Source organism: Alligator mississippiensis, chromosome 2 (assembly GCF_030867095.1).
Source record: "Alligator mississippiensis isolate rAllMis1 chromosome 2, rAllMis1, whole genome shotgun sequence".
In the NCBI taxonomy this organism is placed as follows: domain Eukaryota; kingdom Metazoa; phylum Chordata; order Crocodylia; family Alligatoridae; genus Alligator; species Alligator mississippiensis.
The window spans coordinates 227,534,017-227,546,380 of record NC_081825.1 but is presented as its reverse complement, the minus strand read 5'-3'; the positions used below and the strand labels follow the sequence as shown (position 1 = coordinate 227,546,380).

Genomic DNA, 12,364 nt, shown 5'->3' with positions numbered 1-12,364 from the left:
CTCACTGCCTTCTCCCTTCACTACTAGGTTAGCATGGCAGTAAAAGCAAGAGTAGCTTAATTCTGCAGGCCATGGTGACGAAATTGGTGTAAACCCTGCCTTTTCCTAATGGAAAGGGGTAGTCCTGAGGAGATCAGAGCGGGGATGAAAAGGAGCAGAAGCTATATTCCTTTCCTGAGTTCTTTGTCCATTGTTTTTCTGGCACTTTTAAATATCTCTAAATAACTACTAATGAATCTTTTAAATTGGGCAAAATAAGATGGGTAATGGATGAAATGCTTAATCATGGCACTGCAAATACAAGGCAGGATTGCTGCTACCAGTGACTCTTTCTAGATTCTTCCTTATGAAGGTCTAAAATCTCTTTACAGAGGTTAATGAACTTTGCATCAGTTCTGCTGTGGAAGTGGAGGATGTTACCACTATCCCTGCAGGAAGTAATTTCTCTCTGTTTATGAAGTAAGCCATGCAGAGAATAGAAGCAAGATGTTCTGACAGCTGGTTCCTCACTATAAACATTGACTTTTGAATATACTGGGGGGAGAAAGGCAGTGCTGAATAATTGAAACATACTGCCGTTTCTTTTCATGATGATAGTTAACAACCTGTCTTAAAATCTAACCCCATTTTCCCATAATTGTAATTTTCCAAGAGCATCTATGTTTGTGACTGAAGTCCTTCACTTTAGACTCTGCCCTGAGATTACTTTTCCCTTAATCCCTTCAGCTGTTGAAAGTGAGCAGGGTGAAAAGGACACCTGTGTTGTGCCTGCATGACAGATTTTCTACACCAAATTAGTTCCAGCCTACACCAGTAAGGCTTTTTAGGTGTGTACATATGTTCTGTTGTTTTACTGGGGAGATTCTAGAGCTGCATAAGTACATATCACACCTAATGCATATTCAACTACATCAGCAGGAAGAGCTGAGTTCTCTTTTCTTGTGTGTACATTTCTGTGCTGCTAGTACCAAACAAATGGAATTTAACTGTAAACTAACCAAATATTATATTGTCTTTGAACAATAAGAAACCATAATATGAAAAGCTCACATAATGCTAGCTTGTCCTCCTGCGTAGCATGCCGTTTTATAGTATTTAGCAGTCCTAATTACTAAATGATACACTACTACAATACACCTGTTGATGCCTGTAGCAGAACCTAAATTCACCACTGTTTAGCTTTAGTGAAAGCATCGCTGCCAGAGTGAAATTTGGCCATGTACATTTACTGGAGAAATTAAGATTAAGCAGGATACACATAATGGTTAAAATCCTACTCTAAATACATTCTAGATTTTTGTGTTTAATACAGTTTTTTTAAATGAGTAGTTTTCTAGACTTCTAATTCTAGACAAGATTCGTACTATGCTTTCAATCAGGGATTCTCAAACAAGCTGTTAGGGTACCCTGGGGTGGGGGATGTAAGGAGATCAGTGTGGGCTCAGTCTATTCTCTACCTGGTTGCTGCCCACCTCCCAATGACCAGCCTCTCTGCAGTGAGGTTAGCACTGTAATAAATTAGTTTTTGCAATAGAGTGTTGCTCAATTCACAAAAGCTAGGAGTCTATAAAAAGGTAGAAAACCAATGCTTTAAATGCTTGGATACCACAAGTGCAGAGTAAACATCTAAATCTGTTGATTCTGCCATGTAAAATTTATAGAAAACTTGTCCCTGATATCTCAGCCCTGGAAAGTAAATACAGAAGTCTTAATCCTGGCACAATCAGCAAAACCAAGTCACATTCTGGTAAGAAAGTGAATTCAAAAGACCAGATTTTTGCTTTTATTTGCACCTGCACCAAAGTTATGGAATCATTTTTTAGGTCCAGTGTCTTGATGAAGTTGGTATAAAAGTTCCATCTCTGGCAGGTGAGTCTTCCTCATGTGACTGATTCATTTTAATACTTTGAAGGAGTCCTCCTCCTCCCTGTCTACCAAGCCCGCAGGCCACTGGGAGCACCTGGCAAATTTCACACCACCCAAATTGAGCAAGTCAGCAAACTGCTGGCAGCTGTACTTGCATAAGACTTGTAAGAGTGGTTTACATGGGCGAGTCTCAACCAGGGTGAAGTCAGGGTAGATCTGACCAAGACAGACTGTGAACACAATATTTCCTGGGCTGGAGCTCAGGTCATCAGATACTCTGCTTTCAGCATATCCTTTCCCAGCATCTGATGAAGTGAGCAGAAGCTCAGAAAGCTTGTACTTTCTCTGTGCATCATATATCCAGGGGTGGATCAGGGAGAGGTGCACTAGTGCACTTGCATCCACCCACCAATCCTGCTCCACCACTTTAAATCAACTGCCTGGCAGTAGCAGCAAATCTAGTCAGACAGTGCTGAGGTAGCTACTTGACTTTCTGTTTCATTCTAATACACCTGATTCCTTCTCAACTCTTTATTCCAGTTGTCAATGACCCTCTTCCTTTTAATGGTTGTGATGTTCCTCCCATCAATCTAGCCTTTGTTTTGCAACTCTGCTGTGTGTTAGGAGCTTCATTCCCACAGCAGCCAATTCATAGCCCTGCAGATTGTTTTTTTAACTCATTCCAATGAAGTTATATTTGGTTTTACTTCAATCCTAAACTGAATAATCCAGTTCTGGCCCCCTATCTTGTAAAGGAACCTTCCTATTTTTATCTAGAGAAAAATGTGTTGTATTTTATGTGCTGATGCCCTTCAGTCTGTACCCTCCCTTTCAAAATCCTAGATCTGCCTATGCTTATATCTAGATGTATCGCTACCCACTAAACCTTGTGTGCACATACTCCCATCTAGTTCATCTAAGAGGGCCCCTGTCACTCAAACTAAAGCTGGATAGAACCCAGGTATAAAATTACTGCATGTTTTCAAGCACTAACTTTGGAGCTGGTTGTGTATGCTCATGAAGTGATCATCCCTTTGCAAGCACGGCTGGCCTATACTTACTGTATGATTCACCATTGTGTGACATGAGTAACATGTGGCAGGGGCCTAAGGCAGCCCAGTGCCCCTCTGAGGCAAGGGCTGGTTCTGGCCATGCCACTCTCCCTGGAGGCTGGCAAGTTGCAGGCCCGCACCCTAGGCTCAGCTAGGCCGGGCCTAACATCCTCTACTGTCTCGAGCCTGAGGCCTCCTGCAGCTGCCCCTTTAAGAGCACAGCTCCGTGCGTGGCACAAGCCGCGTTCAAACCACCCAATGAGGCGGTGGGGGCGGGGCCGGCGGCGGCCAATGAACGCTCAGGACACTGCGAGGTGCGGGCGGGGTAGTGATTTCAAACCCTGTTGCTGAGAAGGCTCCCGGCTGCCCGCGCTCGACCAAGCCGGGCCTAGGTGAGCGCCGCTACCCGCTCCTGCCCTGGCCAGCCCAGCCCAGCCCCTCCCCTCCCCTCCCGCCTGCCGGGGCCCGAGCGAGGCGGGGCGACCCCTGGGGTTTCCCAGGTGCCGGCCGCCGCGCGCGGCCCCTCCCCCCTCGCCGGGCGCCGGCGGCGGGTAGCGGCAGGGGTAGGGTCACGGACGGCGCAGAGCCTCGATGTCGCTGCCCGTGGGTGCCCCGGGGTTGGCCGGGCCGCTCTAACCGGGCCAGGGCCTTGCGGCTCGGTGACGGCCGCTTCTGCGTAGCGCGTGTCTTAGTCTCCGGTGGGACGCGGGGCCGTCGGGCTTCTGGGCAGCCGCATCCTGCCGCTTGCCTGCGGCTGCTCCTTGGCCGCAGCCTACGTGCGAGGAGTAGGGATCCACGAGGCGTTCAGCCGGGCTGCTGGCTGTCCGGGGCCCGCCTCGTCTGCCTTGGAGCCACAAGGTTTCTTCAGCCCCTGTGCAAGCGCCCGCTGGAGCAGTTTGATTCCAGCTGCCTGGCGGTGGTTCTCTGTTTCTTTGGCTAAGAGGCAGCTGTCGTCATGGGCACTAAATTTCAGGGCTGCATAGAGAATCCGAGAAAACGGGAGTGGGAAGGGACCGAGGAGGCAGTCTAGCCTTGTGCAGTGGCTTTCAATCTGTGGTCCGTGGATCTCTGGGGGTCTGCAGACTGTGTCTAAGGGGTGTGTGAAAGATGATTGTGATCCATGAAAAATACGCAAATACCCACACTTACAATTCAGAGGGGGCTGCACCTCCGCTCCAACTTCTTTAGGAGTCTGCAAAATGAAAAAGGCTGAAAGCCACTTATCTAGTGGTTTTCAGCCTTGCGCAAAGCAGCACCGTCCCCAGTGATAATCATCCCAGCCAGTTCTGACTCCTTGGGTCTTAAAAACCTCTAAGGATGGAGATTCCATAGCCTTTCTGGGTAGCCGGTTCCAGTGCTCTACTACCCACCTAGTGAGACAGTTTCTCCTCATATCTAACCTCAGCTTCCCTTGCTGCAATCTGAGATTGTTGGTCCTGTATGTTGCATAACTCTTCCAATTCTCATTTGCAGAAGGAATAGAGCTGTTTGTTTTGTTGTTGGACTGTCTGTAGTGAGAGGGTTTTGCTGTGCTGTCAGCAGGGTGATACCATATGAACTTTGAGTTTACACAGAGTCTGTCTCTGCAGCCCATGGGCCCTCAAAGATGCGTATTTAGAAAGATATGCTGGCAGGTAACCTCTGGCCAATGCTTAAACCTAAAAAAAGATTACCAAACTTAATATGGGTAGAGGTGTGTTTGTCATATACTCATGAAATACAAGTGATGAGACCAAGAAGATGGCAGTCAAGTGAATAAGCACTGTCTGTGTAGGTATTGACTTCTCAGCATCCAATGCTAGATCAGCTGAGCTTGTCAGAAGTTGACCTAATTCTGTGCGTCTCTTTCCCAAGTTTGGCCTTGTTCTGGTCTCCTATGCTGCAAGGATAAGGAAACTTCTGTTTTGAAAACTTCCATGTATTTTCCTTGACCTGCAACTTTTGTTCTGAAAAAAAGCAATTGTTACATCAAAGCATACTGAGCTAAATACTAGCCAGGATAGTAACCTGTGCTTCTAACATGGCTCTCAACAGAGGCAACTAAGCTTGGAGTTAAAAAACATAGTGAATAATTTTCAGGAAGCTCAGAAAACTAGAGGGTGTGTGTGTATGTGTGAGTAAGATCTGCATGCAATTAAAAGACCTAGATTGTTACTGAAGGGTGGAAAACTGGTGAAACTGGCCAAATTATCTTAAACATTCCTCTAGAGATGTAAGGTGTCCTATATTTCTTGATGTATTGGAACCAAATACATGCATTGTAAAACATAATTCTTTCTTTTTTTACGTGCATGTTTCTCTTCTGGATTGTGATTTAAGGCATTTCCATGCTAACATTTGCTCTCCTTCTGTTATGATCTAACCACCTAAACTTTACATATATGAAAAGATGCTAGTTGCATGTCTAATGACCCTTGACCTAAAAGCTGTCAAATAAAAGCATGAACCCCAATTTTGCTGAGCAACATCTGGAATTTGGGCCCTTTACAAAGAACAGAGGGGGAAAAAACTGGGATTTGAATATCTGAGGGAGAATAATTATAATTCTCTCCAGTTTGTTAACAGTCTAACTTGTAAGCTTCCATGGTGAGCAACTAGAGAGATCCCAAGCAGCATATCCATATATATGAGTAACATTAAGGCACTCAAAGTTATGATGCTGCCAAAAAAGAAACTCTTGTACAGAAAGTTACAATATGCATCTGGTTCCTTCACCCCTTCTTCCCCCTTCCCTTTGACTTTGTTATAGGTTCAGGATAACTTGGTTATTTTTTTTATTCTGAATTTCCTGTATTCTTGTCTTAAAAAACCTCTAATGTTCCATACATTCAGACCACTGATGTACTATGACTTGGTTTATGGATGTTGTGCAAAGTTGGGAAGGAACTGAATGGATGATCTCAGTCCATAATAGCCTTGTTGTTTTCGTTCTGGCATCAACTTAACTGTTGCAGGTGCCTTACAGTATAGAACAGCCAAGTGTGAGCCTCCCCTGTGACTCTTTGAGGTGGGGAGAAGCAGTCTAAAACGTGCTGCAGGAAAACCTGGTAGATTTACAACTAAATTAAACCTTGGCTGTACCATGTGGACAAGGCTGTTGTTTTGGGCATCTGTCCAACCTAAGGAGACTGGAGCTGAGTTATTGCAGATCACTTGAGGCTGGGCATCTATGCTTTGAAGCAAGGTGGCATAGAAACAATTACTTAAGTAGCTTAGTTACAGCAACTTCCAAACATTCAGTAGAGGCAGCTGTTGTGCTCTTCAGAAATCTGGGCCCTGAGCAGAGTTTGTGCTGGTGCCCAGAGCCAAACCCCTTTCTTCAGGCTATCTGAGCAGAAGGCTGGAGGGGCACAGTCTGGCATAAAGTATGGATACTTCCATTGTACCAGGCTTGGGTGCAGCCTTCATTCTAGAATGGGTGCCTTGATCTCAAACAACAAAGGAAGTGGCATTGACAGTGACCGGTTACACCTTCAAGTGTTTCTTGGAACCTACTCTGTTTTTCAGGCTACAGGTTTACACCCCTAGCCTAAGATCTTATCACTTCAGCCCTTCACTGCCACCCCTGATCCCTCCCCAGTGCCAAGCTGTAATTCTAAATCTCATTAAATGGCCTTGGATACTGCATGCCACGCAACTTGGGGTGGGGGGAGGGGAATGACCCATCTGTCACCATTGTACACAAATGTTGAAAAACTTGCTCGTGGCTTTTAGCTATATGTTTTTGGGTGGGGGCTCCGGCTAAAACCCTGTGGAGTATTGAAGTTTGAGGCTCTGATGCATGAATTCCTCCTCCCAGACAGCACCCCCCATGCAGCATGGTGTTGGTTGTTGCTGGTCCAGGGAGTGGCTTCACCGCCAGCAACGTGGAGGAGTCTGTGCCTTGTCAAGGCGGGACGGGCCGGTGGCTTGGGGCGGCCCACGCCCTCTCCCACGAGAGGGAGCCAGGCGCGGCTGTGCAGCTCTCGAGGAAGGCAGTAGCCAAGGCTCCGCGGGGGCGACGCCGGCTCGTTGGGGTGGCAGGGAGGGGCTGGAGTTTGGGCAAGGGCGCGGGGCGGTGAAATGCCGGGAGGAAGGGGGCCCGATCGCCTTTGTCTGGCACATGCAGCGGCTCCTCTTCTCCTCCCTTCACTCCCAGGTATGGCGGGAGGCGGGGGCAGGCGGCGCCGGCTGCAGCGCTCCGCGCCCCGCCCCGGAGGAGGCGCCTCCTTCCTAGCCGGGCTCAGAAATGCAGCTCCCCGCCTGCTGCTGCTGCTAAGCGGGGCCGCGCCGCGCCGCGGCTGTCGGTGGGTGAGTGCCCGGCTTGCTGCGCCCTGGGCCACGCAGGCCCCGATCGGGGGTGGCGGCTGCGCTGTCGGGGCCCTCGGGGCAGGGGAGGCTGCGGGGATAAACAATGCGGGGCGGGCGGCCTACTCGGCTGCAGCCGGCCGGCTGGCCGGGGGGGGGCTCGAACTGAGCTGCAGCCCCCGGCCGGGCCGAGCTCCTTGGGCCTGCGGCGCCCCTCTGCTCCGCTCGGCTCGGCTCTGCTTGCTCGCTGCAAAATGTCCGCGAGCTGCGGCCTTCGGGGGAGGTGGGGCCCTACTGGGCATCGCCGGGGGGGCGTCTAGGGCCTGAGCTTTAGGCAGGGGTTGTGGGTAGAGCATGAGCCGCAGGCTGATGAACGGAGCAAGGACACTGAGGGCTGCCTTTTCAGAAGGCCCGACGGGAGTGGGTTGGGGGTGGGAAAGGAGAGCTGCATGCATGCCGTTGGAGGGGGAGGTTATCTAGTAGGAGGCAGCTTGTGATGGTTGGGGGGGGGGGGGTCATTCAAATGTGTGTGACATCCAGACTGCTGCTGAGGAGGATTCAGTCCTTTCTGTAGAACAATTTTAGCTTGCCTTGTACCTTAGCTTTGCAAACATCCCATCTTTGTGGGAGGGGTATGGTGAATAAACACTATCCTACCAGTAGCTGCCGCCCTCGTTGTCCTCCTCAGACCATGGGCCAGGTTCTGTCCATGTTGGCCTTTTGTGGGTTTTAGCCTCTGGATTCAGGTTCTCTTTTGCTCTTTGCTGTGTGGGATGGTCAGTTTGCTGCATACAACCTCTTTTCCATTTTGTAAATGTGCTTGCCAAACCACATCAAAGAGCCTGTATTGAAATCTGCCAGAGAAAGTAGCTGGCTGTGTTGTCATTGGCCTAATTTATTGAGCTCAAGATTTTGGTGAATTCCCATGAAGACAGGTGTATAACAAGTGACTTGCTGAATATTGGAGTCTGAACCTGATTAATTTAGTGTTGGTGTACAGCTTGCTTGCTTGGAGGTTGGGAAAAAAAAAGATGTTGTTTTTCCAGTCACATTTTAGAGAGCCATCTTGTTGGGAGTGCATTTTTTTTTTTCCCCATTTTCCTTTGAGGATGCTTTGGCTTGTTTTAGTAGCCCCTTTCTTCTATTGAGGATCTATGGCAGAGGTACCCAGCATCCTTCTGGGTAGGAATTCCTTCAGTACAGGCACCCTTTTAACACAGTGGTTCTCACCCTTTTTGTACCAGGACCTATTTGTAAACACTGTTGGCTAGTCCTGACCCAATGCCTTTTCACTCCTGACCTGCTGCCTCCAGGCCCCAGTCCCCCAGTGTGGGGGGCATGGAGAGCCCCCTAGCAGCCCCTTGCAGGCTGGAACTCCCAACAGCCTGCAAGGGAAAAACCACGGCTTCCTCCGTCTTTCTCTTTCTTTAAAGAAGAATCCATTTTTAAAGTTTGTTGATCTATTTTTAAAATTTGTTTGCAACCCTTTCATATATTCTTGCAACCCATTTTTGGGTCGTGACCCACAGGTTGAGAAATTCTTTTAGTGTGTGCAGATCCCATAAGTGACTCCTCTCTCTCCTTGAAAAATCAACAACCACCCTATTTCTATTGCTTGGCTCAATATTTTGAGAGAAGAATCTCTGGAGAATAAAGCCCTAACAAGCTTTATATCAGTAATCATTCAAGAATGTTGTTGCTGAGTAACTTGGTGAACATTCTTCTGACTCCTCATTAGTTCTCTTGCAGGCATCAAAAGTTCATGATTGGAAATCAGATCGCAGTTTCTTTTTTTAGTAGTATAAAACCTACTAGAGCCAGCCTAGTTGCTGATTGGACATCAGTTTTTTAATTGGAGTGGTCTGCAACATGCAAAAAAGTTTATAGGAATGTATGAGGGTCATACTTAAAAAAGAAAAAAATTAGAAAGTTCAATAGATAACTGTCCTTCTGCTTGATGATATCTTGAAAAGTTGTGGTCGAGAAAGCCCTACTAGAATGTGTTAATATGTCCTAATTTTATTTTGCTAAACTCGTATTCTTTTTTGAAGTAGAACTGTGTACATAGAGCCTGATCTCAAATGTGATTCAAAATTGCTATGAAACAAGTGTATTCAGTTCTTTCCGTCAGGAAAACTGTATACGGAAAAGAACAACAACCTGAACTGGCAATTATAATATCAGCTAACCCTTGTTGTGGTTATAATTCAGACCAAATGAAGAAAACTGTGCTATAGGAGAAACTAAGGTGGCCTTTATTCCTTAGGTTTTAGAAATAATCTTCTTGGGAATGCCTTATTAATTTTTTCAGAATTTAGGGTCTTCTAAAAAAGTTTGCTTTAGCTTATAGCAGGGGTTCTCAAACTTTGTGATACCGTGACCCCGAGTGCTGGATGGCGGTGGTGGGGGATGGGGAGCTCCCACACGGCAGTAGCTGCCACCACTCCATGTACCCCCTGGGAAGCTTGCGACCTCCTTTTAAGTTGCTCATGACCCCCCAAGGGGTCGTAGCCCATGGTGTGAGAACTCCTGGCTTTATAGGAATAGCACTGGAACAGTGGACTTATACCCATAGGTGGAGAGTTTAAAAAAATATTTTGGGTGGCTGAGTGTATGCACATGCGCGGGGAGGGGGTGGTGGCTCCCGTCACTCCATGTACCCCAGATCTGCGCTTGGGTTGAGGGCTGCCTGGCAGGTAGCTTGGGCTGGGCTGTGTTCAGGGCAAGCAGTGGTGTTGGGAGCGAATTTTGGGGTGGCTGCAGCCCCCCACCCCAGTCCCAGGGCTGCTGTTGCCCGGCCCCTGGCCCCACCTCCCTTCCTCTGCTAGGCAGAGCCCAGTGCAGCCCCAGCCTGCAGCAAGCAGCAGCCCACCTTGCCCTGTGCAGATCTGGAGTGCACGCCCCCCCATCCCTCCCAGGTACATAGCAGCAGGAGCCAAGCTGCTCGTGGCTCAGTCCATAGCCCTGCCAGCTGTGCAGTGCCTGCCCCAGCCCCACTCCTTCCCCACCCCTGCTGCAGCCACTAGAAGCCTGTGGCCAGACCTGCCTTGTAGCCCTACTGCTGCCCATGTTTAGTGAGGGGCTAAGCCCCATTAGCCCCCCCCTCCTTCTGCTGCCTATGCTTATACCATGTGGAATGATAATGCTCAGATACAGAAGTGATGGAGATAGAAAGAGTTGCAGCAGATAACAATTTCCTTGTGTCCACTCTTGATTAAGACAAAACAATTGTATTATTATTTGCAGTTGTTATAGGATGCAGGTCTGGAAGCTGAAATTACACTAATTTTGTTGAAATAAGTGCTATACTTCAGAGTATCTCAACTAAGTGTCTGCCATTTCAGTATTGCCACACATTTGACCAGATGACAACACTTTCATTAAGGATGACAAGACATCACTTACAAACTGTTCTACACTTTTGGACTCTGAATAGAAGTAAACCGTAGTGCTGCTTTTTTTTAATCTTAGTGAAACTGAAATAGTTAATTAGCAACCAGTTTGTAGCATTTCAGGGTTACTTCAGACTTTCACTTAAGGGTTGCTTTTCCCCATAATGACTTGGTGTCTTTGGTTAATTTGTCCACCTTGCTGTGTGTTTCCCTGAGACTTCCCATTTACTAATTTACTGACTCTTGCATCTCATGGTGTTGAACCCTTTCCTTTGAGCAGCACGTAGCCTGCAAGTCTCTCTAATGGTTTTTGTGGCCACAGGAAATTAAAAAGTTAAACTGGGGTCACAGGGAGAGTATGCTGTGATGTTGTTGGCAAAACATGTTCAAGTAGGTTACCATAGACCAGTGAAGCTTGAAGGCCACAGCTTTTAGTTTTCTCAGCCCTCTTGCCTCTATAATCACTGTGAGGTTTGAAGAAACTTGCCCCCACCCCCTTCTTTGGTGTTCTTCATATTTTAATTGCTCAGTGTCATAGGAGCTTGTCCTACCAAGGATTGTTAGGGGTTTGATTTTTTTTTTTAATTCTTTTATTGATCGAGATAATAACAAAATGTTCTCAAGCATGCTTTGGTTCAGGAGTCCCTGGGGCTTTCAATCCTGGGCTAGTACCAAATTTTTAATAATTGACATTGAAAGAACCAAAATATGCTCCTTATTTGAATTTTTTTTTCATCCTAGTTAACAGTTTCACTTGTAGGAGGAGCTCCAAAAGTCAAACACTGCAGTGTTGTGAATCCATTAGTAATAGAGCAGTCTTAATATAGCTTGCATTGTTGTCTACAGAGGTTACTTGCTATTTAGATGTTAGAAAGTAAGGGGTGGCATTTATATGCCTTTGGTAAGAAGCTCTCAAACGGTAAAATTAGAACAGTGCTTTGCAAAACATGGCCATAACACTCTTCCCACTAGTATTCAAAGAAAAGTATACAGAATCCATTAGAGGGACTTAAAGTATGCCTCAAATGAAAGTGAAAACAATCATCTTAAATTGCTTTGCTCGATAAGAGGTAACATACAAACTGTGTAACATGTTGGACACTTAGATTTATTAACTGCCTTGCAGATTTCTTGAGAAGTGATCTTTGGGATGGCAAATCTCTAGCTTTTTCAGAGACTTTTTGCTGGTTATCCATTACAGCTGCTTGCTTATAGGATGTTGGGTGTTTCTTATAATTTCCAGATGCTATATGAAATAGCATAGGAACACAGTTTTTTATGCTATAACTGCCACATGTTATATGACTGAAAATAGGAAGGAAGGTGACACACAGACCTAAATGAAGAATGAGGCAGAAGATGCCCAGGAGATGATTATTTTATCAAGATGTGATCTGTATGATAAACACCTAAAAATTGCTGCTTTTTGTGGTTGCTCTTATTTAGGATATAGGATGCACACAAAGCCATAGGGTTATAGTTTAGATCAGAGGTGGTTAGTTATTTTGGCTGGAGGACTACTTAACAAGTTTTAGTGAGCTGTCCAGGGCTGCAAGTGTAACCTTGTCCCTTGACAGGTGCCCCACCCTCTGGTCAGTATCTTGGAAGTGGAAGTCCCACCCCTCACCCCTGCTCTTTGTTTGGGGGGGGGAGGGAGGAGGGGCTTGCCATCTGAACCAGAACAAATCCAAATCATATACTAAAAATCAAACAGTTACTATAGCATTTTAATTTTATTTGAAAAACTATTGGGTCTTGATTTCTGTG

The 12,364-nt window shown here is 46.7% G+C and overlaps 1 protein-coding gene across 4 annotated transcripts in view; it reads left to right on the top strand.

Annotated features, from left to right (window-relative positions):
- The first annotated feature begins 3,213 nt into the window (after positions 1–3,213).
- CKAP5 (cytoskeleton associated protein 5) overlaps positions 3,214–12,364 on the top strand; it is an 81,721-nt gene continuing 72,570 nt past the window's right edge. For 3 of the 4 annotated variants that reach the window (XM_014602225.3, XM_059722824.1, XM_059722826.1), the window contains exon 1: positions 3,214–3,310. The gene's annotated coding sequence lies outside the window, so the exon portion shown is untranslated. Of the gene's footprint in view, positions 3,311–7,118; positions 7,209–12,364 lie in introns of those variants that run through there. The other variant, XM_059722825.1, reaches the window with a different exon arrangement.